Genomic DNA, 11,195 nt, shown 5'->3' on the forward strand with positions numbered 1-11,195 from the left:
CAAAACACTGAAATTCAATCAGGGCTAATCACTGCATAATTCATTGTTACTTTTGTATCTGGGCCTAAAACCCTCAGATATTCTAATTATTTTAAGTATCTAAATTTGGATATAGATGATTTCTTTGGCTATATCACCGTGGAAATAAATTCCCAAAGAAACAATTTCTTGAAACATCAATCAGAAATACAATTATCACTGAAAATTTAAATATATACAATATACACACATTAATTTTTAGGGGATATACAACAGCTTGAACAAAAGTAGATAATATGTAAATTTCAGATATGTAAGATGAAAATGACACTTCAGTATACATTTATTTTTGTGCTTATCTTAAACAAGGAATTCAGAATACATAAGCTATAGTATATGATGACAGTAACCTTTTCAATCTTGATTCTTTTTTACATAAAGATGCTGACAAAGATGGACTAGATGCAGTCTACTTTTTCCTCAGTTGGTTGATGTTTTTAGAGAATTATTAATCATGAAACTAAAATGAGTAAAGTTTATTCAAGCAGCGCCTGACGTTTGCACTTATAATAGCCCCAAAGAAGTTTGGAAAATAATTCTGAATTCTTGAAATCACTTTTTGACAAGCAGTGGTTGGATCTTCTGTTCTCATATATTCTACAGCTTGGTAGCTTGGTAGAAAGCACATAGTATGTCACCATTGCCAGTGGTTGCAGCTGCTCTTACAGTATCATCAGCATATGACCTCACTCCAGGTATTGGAAAATTTCCTATACAACCAAGTATTTTGAATTTTATACCATTTGTAGATGTATCAGTGGCAGTATGACCTGTCTTATGGATTACAACCATGCTGATAGTATTATAACTGTTATTATCTCCAAGTTCTTTATAGGTAGAGCCATTTTGCTTTAAGATACCACGTGGTTTGTAGGGCCCGCAGTATTTTGAAGCATCTGGTATAACATTCCTCCAATGATTTGGCTGACAATTCCTAGCAAGCCAATCTGAATGAAGAGTTTAAGAAGTATTGGAGATAAAACCTCACCGGTAAATCCCACACTCTTAGCAAACTTGGTGGCTGACTCTCCTGTTTAAAGTGTATATGCTGTATGTTCCAGTACGTTTTGTGCCATACCAATAGCATTTTTAATTCATCTAAGATCTCCTACTGTTCCTACACCCACAGTAGTGCCACCGATGTTCATGGCATCCAGTGGGGTTTCTCCAAATTCATCGGGGCTTCCTCCAAAGCCTACAGTGCTGTCACTCTGCTCTCACATACAGCACAGCCATTCTCAACTGCACCCAAGGTAGAAACCCTAGATGCTAATGCCCTTCATGCTGCTTCAGTTGCATTCTTAAAGGGCCAAGTGTTGAGGACGAGGGCAGAGGGCTGAGGCCACTCACAAGGGCTGGGCCAAGCAGGACCAGCCCGAGAAGCAGCAGCAGGCTCGATGTCCATGCCATGACTGTACACTGGGAGGCATGGCCGGTAAACACTTTACTTGATAGACATATCATGAATCTCTTTTCAGCCTATTCTCTTTTGTCTGTTCTCATTAACATGAAGAAATAGCTGGCTACAATAGTCTATTTAGGAATCCCTGTGTATCTTAATAATGCTATCTCCTGTACTGAGTCTGAAACCCACAAATCCATGTCCCCTGGAAGCCAGGCTTGTTCATTTCTGCTCAAGCCACCCACACAGAAGTTGACCTGGATGTGCTGAAGATCACAGAAGCTCTGATGTCTTCATCTTTCACAGAAGTAGAACACAAAAACTCTATCAAATTTGTTTTGTCTAGGCCAATTATAGGAAATTAGTTAATGGCCCAGGATCTGAATGGCAAAAAAAGCAACCTCCCATTAATTAATTAAGATACACCAATAATGTTGTGATGACCACAGAAGGCCACACACAATTGAGCCAGGGCTTGTGTGGAGGGGAAGAGGAAAGGGATACGTTGGGGCTTATCTGTTACCAAAAGAGAAACCCAATAAGAAGAGCACCAGCACACAACCCAGAATCTGTGAGCGATGAGGATGGTAGGGATCACTGGACACTGACAGTTACCAGGGAAAACCTGACAGTCTGTCTCTAGGGGGAATCTAAACGTACGAACTCAGCCAGTTACCTGTGGACACAAAGAACCCATGACCAGCCACATCCTTTCTGTTTCACAGTCCCTCATTCCAACAAATCACAAAGTTGGGTTTATAGCATTTAGAGCATTATTACATTTTGTACACATCTCATCTAAAAGGACCACACCTCATTCCCCACCCAGGAGTCATTTCCATCTTAGAAAACTTTGAATTCCTTTCAGCCCTCCCCTTACTCTCTGGAACTTCCAGGGAACAGCACTGGCATGAGAAAGCAACACTGTTGGCCATTTTGGTACAGCCAGGGAAAAATCTACTCTGGGACCCCAACTTGAAAGGGCTGGTGTGTGAAGAGTTTGGTCCTACTGCTCCATACTTTCTACAATGGCATGTCTTCTTTCCATGACCAACAAGGTCACACTTTCTTTTTTGAGGTTGGGTGCTTTGTACCAAACTCAGTGCCAGGGGTAATCTCTCAGAGACCTGAGAGTCAGTCCCTAGGTGAGTCATGTTTTCAGCAGAAGATGGGCTATCAAAAACATCTCTCTTTGGAGAAGCAGCAGCAGGATGCAGAGTATGATAGGATGCAGAAGTATGACTTCTGAGAACTCTGTTCTCAGAAGATATATTCTGGGCTGCTCACCAGGTCCCTTGAACTCTAGCGGGGAGATGGCCTGAGGCAGAGAGGACACTTGAAAGTCCCGCATGGCAGTAGGTGGGACCCAGGTGCCAAACGTAAGGCAATGTTTGGGAGCTCCTCATCCTCATCTCCACTGGTCCTATCTGCTGGCCTGGAGGTTTCACTTGCAGATGATGTTTCTTGATGAGCTTCCTCATCCCTGCTTTCCAATATAGGAGAACTGGAAGGAGGGGTGAGTTGTGTGGTCATGATATAAGGAAATTCTTGTCTTCTTGGAGAGACAGCATATTCTTTAGCGATATCCAGGATGTTGTCTGCTCTGCCATGACAGTGTGGGGCATTAATACTAATTTTTTCCCCTAGAAGGAAGCCATGGTCATCTCTGCACTCTGCTCCATGGCTCTTTTTGCTCATGGAAGTCACTGAGTCCAATCTGGGTACATTATAAATTGGGGGAGCTTTCATACCTTCTCTATCTTTCAAGGTCAGGAGATGTTTCTCAACCAGATGTGAGGAAGGAAAATAGACAATTAGCAGCTCTTCACAGGTTTGTAAGATAAAGAGGTTGGGTAATGATGGAGATGACTGCATTTGGTAATAGGCAGCTACATTTCAAGTGCAGATACTATAGCTCATTATGCCCATCTTCCTGTGTATCATTCACAAACTTTCAGCCCTTACCACTCCTTCCCCACATATATCCATTGGCTCCTATCTATGGGTTCTCCAATTGCCCCTACATCTGATCCTTTTTTCTAAAGAAGTTATGACACCAAAGGCAATGTAGAGATAGACAATATCATTTGGATTTTATTTTGTGATGTTCCTTTCAACCCTAGGTTTACCTGTGTGGCAGTGAATCCTTCCTCTTGTTGCAGCTCTTCTATTAGGGCTGAGAAATCTATATGTGGTCCTGGGGAAAGTAACTCTTTTAGAAACCAAGTGTGAATGACAGCCTCCACCTGGAAAAAGGAGTGAACATTCAGAATAAGTGTAACCTTTTAATCTGGAGGCCAACAGGACAAGCCTTGATACTGTACCACAATCAGCAATCTGTGATTGTCTTGGATTATCATCACCACCAGCTACAAATCTTCACATTTACAGATCACACATGTGCACAAAAAAACACATATGTATACACACACACACACACTATTCAGGAGCTAAGGAATAGACCTTAATTCCAATGGCTTTTGGCAGAAGCACAGGTCTTATCTGGCTGGCAGTGCCAAGACTCAGTAATCTGCTAGCCACCACACCCACAGACCCAGTTCACCTTGGTAACAAAGTCTTCCTCTGCACACAGCTTGTACAAGTAGCTCAAGAGTTCTGGGTCTGGATACATTTCAATCTCTTCCTGCTCTTGCTCATGATCTTCCTCTTCCTAGTTCCCATCTGCCTTCTCAGAGGCGGAGGACAAAGGTCTCTCCAGCCCATCCATGATGTCAATTTACTCCTTTATGGCTTCAAGTGGAATCTCATTGGGTGTCTTCATCTTCAGACTCTGCCGGTGCCTGTGTTGCCATTTTTTGGGACACTGCACCTTGGGGCTTGACTTCTTTGGAATAGATACTAAAGGTAGGATGGAAATCAGAAAGAGAAAGCCACATGTGTCTCCAGCTTTTAGTTTTCAAACACATGTTTGTAAAAGCAATATCTTAGGCTTATTAACAGACTCTGTAAAGGGTCAGATTACCTAAAACTATGTAAAACATTAGATAAGATTTCAGTGATGAAATATCTTGGTTAGAGTCACTGTATAAAGAAAGATGGGCCCTTCAATATTCTAAAGTATCCCCTCATCAATTCCAAACTTGTTAAGCATAATATATAAATAGTCCCCCCAATCAAAACTCAAGGTAAGAGAGTAGTTATGATAACTGCCAAAATAGATAAGTTCATGAGAAAGGGATGCTGAGAACCAAGGCTCTTAGTGGTATTTTCTTGAAACCCAAATGTTGGAAATATGAAATTCCTCATCTTGAAGGGAATAGAGCCCTTGTGAATCCTGACCTCCTTGATGCTGGTTTGGCCCTCATCTTCTGCTGGAATGTGGTGAGCTTACCTGGCTGCTGGCCTTCCACAGTGCTTGGGGGCACCTGAAGGTCAAGCTTTGGAGGGGCTGGAATGAGAGGGCAATGGGAACCATTTCTCTCCTCCAACCCCTAAATCTGCCTTTCTTTCTCAATCTCAAACTCTTCCTCAATCTCAAACTCCCATGAACCCAGCATGGGAGGAAGGCACAAACATTGTGAAGAAATCTTAGTCCACTGGGAGCTGAGTATCAGAGATTGGCACAAATAAAAAGGGCATAGAACTTTCTTTCATGGATTATCAAGGTCTTGGACAAATACTTTCATAAGAAAGGCTATTCTCTCAGGGGAACAACCACAATTCTGAGGACCCTCGTGAGGTCACTACATCATCCTTTTACCTTACAGCACAACCCATCAAAACTTAAGAACAATATGAAAAAAATGAACTATCCACAGTATGGTAAATTCTCAAAGTAGGATCCATAGCTTTGAGTATCTTCATTACACCTTCTTCAGCCAGGGCCCAGTGAGACAAAACAATGTTTGCATAGGTTGTTGAATTAAATTAAGCCAGTAGACCCCACCTCAAACATTGCTGTCACAACCTAGATATGAAGTGCTGGCATTCAAAAGCTGGGTCTGAGATGCAATTATTATACATAAAGCAGGGATCAGTGCCTAGATCTAGGAATTCTAGTCTGGGATTTACAGATTAGGAACATTAAACCTAGCAAGGATATGTAAATACCTTAGGAAGGAAAAGAGTTTAATTTCCATTTAAAAAATACATGTTTCCTGTTTTGGAATGATGGAAATGTTTTAGTAATGGATTGTGGTAATAGGTGGTTTTTATGGGTTTGCCTTGACTTTGTGTTTGGCTAAGGAGTACAGGGATGGAGGGAAGGGCTGAAGGACCCATGCACAGGTTGTCTGAGACCCTGGCTTCCTCTAATCAAATTCTTTCAAATCTGCCTCCTCTGGGATCATGGGAAATGATTTCTGGTCACTATTTTCTAAAGAGTAGTGGCTTCCAAGTTCTATGCATCTAGCCTCTGTGTACTTATCCACTGAGGCAGGTACAGATCTGGCTGGTAGAGCATGCCACCCACTGAGCAGTCCCTACTACTTGGAATTTAATCCAATTTGAATCTGCAGGAATTACCCCCAACCCTACCCTAAGACATTCAATGTCACAGCATCTGCACACCCAGTATCAGCAAAGGTTTGAGCATCCTACAAAATGGAAGTGAGGACAGTGACAGCATTAAAGATAAATGGGGAAGCTACTGCAGGGGAGAGTTGCACTCTCAATATCCTGGGAATCCTGACTTAGCACCCCATCTTCTGAACATTCCCTCTAATGACCACCAATATTACCCGACAATAGCCTACCTCATCATTCTCCATCGCACCTCACCACCCAGCCCCTGCAAAGTAATGAGAATCCTTGGACTCACTGTCCTGCCATCTCATAGTAGATCATCCTGTTAAAGTTGCTTGTGTGTCACCATTCCAGCAGGGCTCTATGCAATCCTTCCTCCAAGGGCATTGTGGACTTCCAATGGGCCAGGGAATGAAGCACTGGGCTAAAAGCCTCCATGTTACTAACATTCTACCTGTATCTCCCCCTTCCCCTGCCCAGACCCTACACACATTGCCTGCCCCCATCATATGTGCTCTGCCTTCTATCCCCTTATGTTCTCCTTCTGATGTTTACTCTAGGATTTTCAGTACTTCTATTTCACATTATCCCTATCAGAGACAAATATGAATACCAATTCTAGGATTCATTTTGGGAAGCCCATGCTCAAGGGAAAGATTTGGTTGAGACTCTGATTTGCCTTTGAGTCTTCACTGTCTTTGTGTACAGAATGATCCAGAAGGGTACATTAAAAGTAAGTTGCTGGGAACACATTTGCAGAGCTCCAAGGGATGAGGTCCTATACTTTGGGAAACACAGGCTCAGAACCTCAGGTATGAGGAATCGGACTCCACATCCAGAACTAAACATGATCAGAGCCTATGTCAATGGAGAAAGTCTTTAGCCGCTTCAAAATTTAGAAGATTAAGCTACCTAACTGCATTTGAGAGTCTGCTCCAAGAGGAACCGCAGAGCAGGTCAAGAATGTGAGGAACCATTAAGGCTGTTTGGAAGTGGATATTTTAGGGACCCCATTAAACTATTTCCTGGAGCAGGAGGTTCTTTTAGGAATGCAACCATTGGGGAGCATAATGTAAAAGGAAAACAATAGTCTTGCAGAATTGATATGTGCTGAGTGTGGTTGTCACACAATTACTGTGGGGCAGTGCAGAATAAAGAGATTTGGTCAATCTAGGTGGGAAAAGAGAAAATTCCATAACCACTAGTGTCTCTGCCTCATGTTTAAAAGAGCCTATAGCCCTGGACTCCTTGTTCAAGTATTACTCTCACTCTTTACTATGATATTTGTCTTTTGTGAGGTCTTGTGCCTTTCTTCCTTGGCCTCTCAAAATATTCTGAATGAAAATGATAACAATACACCTACAAAAATAATTATAGGATTAATAATAAGAAAACCAGTAGATGTCTTATAATGCACCATAGCATGCGTAGTCCATCAACCAAGGAGTTAATATATTAGCTGATGAAATTTTCTCAGCCATCCTCTGAATTGAATATAATAGTCCCCTGATATGTGAGTGAGATATCACATCCAGGATTACAAACTGACTGAGGGGGAGCCCAAGCACTTAATGTCTGTCCATGTTCTACCACCTCCTGGTTCTAACTTGAAGACTCCAGAAGAGTGAGAGTCGGGCAATGGTAAAGTTCTTTTGCACACTTCAGCACTACAGTGCATTTGACTTAACCTGGACAGCAACTACTCAAGTCTGTGCTGGGAGGTAAAGTAAATGGGAGGAGTGGGATGTTTGTAATCAGACACCCCAATTCAAGTCATAACTTCTCACTTTATCATGGGAAGCCTCTTGATTTTTGTGTCATGAAAGTGATAACTAGGATAATGAAACAATTCTAAAGATTGGCTGTGCACTTTAATTAAGGTGGTAAGGATCAGTTCAGATGTGGAACCTGAAAATATGTTATAAACTGGTATCCATATGTAACGTATTAAGAATATATCTTCTCCCAGTATGTCCCTAATCCATCATAACCTTCCTTCAATTGTTCCCTAATATTCTAACCTTGATTGTCATTCCTTAACCCTCTTTATCAGAATAATCCAAGGCAATCAATGTGTCCCTAAGTGGAAGGCACTCACATGAGTAAGCAGGAAAAAACTTCAACAACAGGACTAAGGCAGAAGTGCATCCGGGCCAGGGACTTGTAGCGCTGCCACCGTCGGAAGTTCTCGTAAACACTGTTTGGGTTCTGGGAGTCATCTTGTGAAGGCTTCATGTGGGTGGACACAGGGCCTCCCTCCCTGGAGGACCCCTGTGGCATGGATGAAGCATTCCCTGGAGGAGCAATGAGGGTCAGCTGGGAAGCTGGTGGTGGAGCTTGAGGAGGAATGCCTGGGCACCAACCACCCACTGCAGCCTGTGTGCCCCCCACAGCAGTGGCAGGTCTAATGGTCTCCATTGCAGAAACTCTCAAGATCATGGGGGGGTCCTCAGAGAGGATCCCTGAGGCACTCAAAATGTGGGGGATCTGAGGAAGGAGAAAGGTCTGAGTTTGAGGAGGTTCAGCTGATCTCCTTTGGTTCCAGACTTGGACAATGGCCGTGTCAGCTCCAGGCCCACTGGTGACAGGACCCCCATCTCCTGTCACCAGTAGTGTCCTGGGGAAAGCAGGCAGCACAGGAAAGGTCTCAGAAGTGAAAGATGGATTCAGGATGGGCTGTGGGTGCTGCACCCTGGGAAGTGGGTGTTGTGGGCCAGGACTGGGCAGGGGAATTGGCTGTGCAGCGAAAAGATACAGGGAGGCTCCAGGCTTCATGGTCATGTCTGGCCAGTGCACTGAAGATTCTGTAGAAACAAGGAAATGTTTGAATGGGTTAGTAAAAAAAAGGCTAAAATGTTGATGCTGTCAGTGATTCCCCTTTACTCCTTGAGGTATCAGAGGCGTGAACTTCATTAGGTGAGCAGGCATGTGGACAGGGAAACTGCAGTGTTAGCAAATGTCCCCCTAGTGATTTTAGGTTCCAGAAATCCGGATGACAGTGTTTCCATTGGAGAACTTGCTCCCAGTTCAGGACTCCCAGACCTCTGACTGCCAAGAAGAATGGAGCCTTCACTTCACTGGATCACAGCACCTAACTGAGGAAATCACCACCAGATATCCAGCCAGCTTCAAAGGCGGATGCAGTACAAGGACCCGATTTGGCATATGATATTTGGAAAAATTCCCCTCAACACACTCAAGAGCAGGTAAGGGAGGTTCTATAGGGTAAGTTCAAAGCAGCCACAGGAGGTTTTGAACAAAGTAGATTTCAAAAGAATGTATCTCCATATTCTCTTCAACCTTCCTTTGCCTGATTCTCATTATTAATTTTCTTTCATCCTTTCCGTTCTGACAATGACAAAACAAGAATGATTAGCAAAAACTTTCTGAAGTCCATGACCTTTACATCTCCTTCTCAGGCATATGCCTGTAGGCTCCCACCAAACCCAGGTTACACAGGGGCAAGGCCGGCTCCCTGACCTCAAGCACTTAGGAATTTCTGCTTCTAGGATAGGAGATTTTGATTTCCCTAAGACTCTGTCATGTAACAACCAGCAATTTCTGGAGAGGATAAGCAAGGGCCCATAAAAAGTGATTAGTGGGGATATAAGGAAATTATTCCAGGAGAGAGGCAAACTAACTGGTCCTTCTACTTAGAGCTCGTAACAATAAAATTAGACACTGGACTGTGCAATATAATGAACCCTAATGTAAACCATGGACTATAGCTAATAGTATAATATAATATCATTTCATCATTGCAATAAACCTGCCACAGTAATGCAAAATTTTATGATAGGCAACCCGAGTGTGTGAGGGATGGTCTATGGGAAACCTGCATTTTCTGCATGATCAGTAAAGTCCCTGATCACCAAGCATGAATCAGGTGCCATTTGGGTTATAAAATCTGGAATACATTCTATTCAAGAATCCTCACTCAGACTATACTCAAAGAGAGCAGGAACCCACAACAAGAGAACAATGAATCACAAAGCTGTTCTAGCTTTGTTAATAATAATCATAATAACAAATGAAATGTTACTTAGTTCTTTGCTACTCCTATTTCACTATTAAAACTAAGTCACTTTTTTGGTATGATGTTCAATTGGAAAACCAACAACAGTCAGTTTCCACCGCATGCCCATGAAGTACTCGTGGAATATAACCAACATCTTCATCTCAGCTGTAAAATGAAGGCCTGTGGGTTCATCATGAGGTTATGCACCAGCTGATGTGGTTCTGAAGGTCTCAGATTCCATAATGGGAACAATTCAGAAAAATTCAGGGATCCCCGATCTCTTCTAATATTAAATGAAGTTATCCAAAGTCCCTGCCTTTTGAATGAAAGAAAACATGTACCTGGAGTGAGAGAGAAGATGTCTCTGGTCTGGCAAGAGCTTAGAGACTCTGGGTTGGGACAATTAGAGTAACTTCCAGGCTAGCTCACCATGAGAATCTTTCACTGCAGATGTAGACACAGATAACCTCCTGAACACTTTTCATTTTACACCATTGTTTCTGACTACCCTGCGAGATCTTATTTACTCCATTTCTTATCCTTAAAATAAAATCATTGAGGAATTTCCAGGTGCCCAAAGAAATAGCACAGGTTCTAGGCAAGCCTCTGTGCCAATACACAACATAATTCCACCGCTCTTTATTATACTTTTCATGTGTCTTTTCTTCATTCTAGAGAGATTCAATCTGCCTGCCCCCATCCTTTCTATATAGGCGGTATAGTTCTCACATCCAGATCTACCTCCAAGGAGATCTACCCTCAACTGCACTTCTCAGGTTTCCAACCTGCTCCCCACTCTACAGGTGAGATGTCCTTGACTGAATAAGTGCCTTCTCCTTCCTCTAGTTAGCTGAATTCTTGTCCTAAGAAAATGGGTCAATTTGAAATTTTCCCAGAGTTGAGGAACGGCTCTTTCAGTTGAAAAAGTACTCTTATCAACCCCCATCCTACATCCTTACCTCCTTCCGAAATCCTTCCTGTGTGCTTGAACACAGACCACTGCTGTCTGGAAGACTTCAGATCAACAAAGATTACATTCCAGAACTCAGAGAGTGACCTGCTTCCAGCAGATTCTCAGGAATCCAAGGAAAGGATGGAGACATTTGAATCAAAACAGGGCTGGAATGTAGGACTCAGGACATTCTACAATGGGGGAGGGGAGAGGGCAGGTGGTCCTGAAGTGGGGGAGAGGAGACATTTCCTGAAGGCCTCCTACAGGTGAAGGAAATATGGGTGTTCTCTTCAAAGTGT

The 11,195-nt window shown here is 42.8% G+C and overlaps 1 pseudogene; it reads right to left on the minus strand.

Annotated features, from left to right (window-relative positions):
* Positions 1–337: 337 nt before the first annotated feature.
* Positions 338–3,362, minus strand: LOC143664661 (N(4)-(beta-N-acetylglucosaminyl)-L-asparaginase pseudogene; annotated as a pseudogene).
* Between the last annotated feature and the right edge of the window lie 7,833 nt (positions 3,363–11,195).

The sequence above is a fragment of the Tamandua tetradactyla genome, chromosome 20 (genome assembly GCF_023851605.1).
Source record: "Tamandua tetradactyla isolate mTamTet1 chromosome 20, mTamTet1.pri, whole genome shotgun sequence".
NCBI lineage: Eukaryota > Metazoa > Chordata > Mammalia > Pilosa > Myrmecophagidae > Tamandua > Tamandua tetradactyla.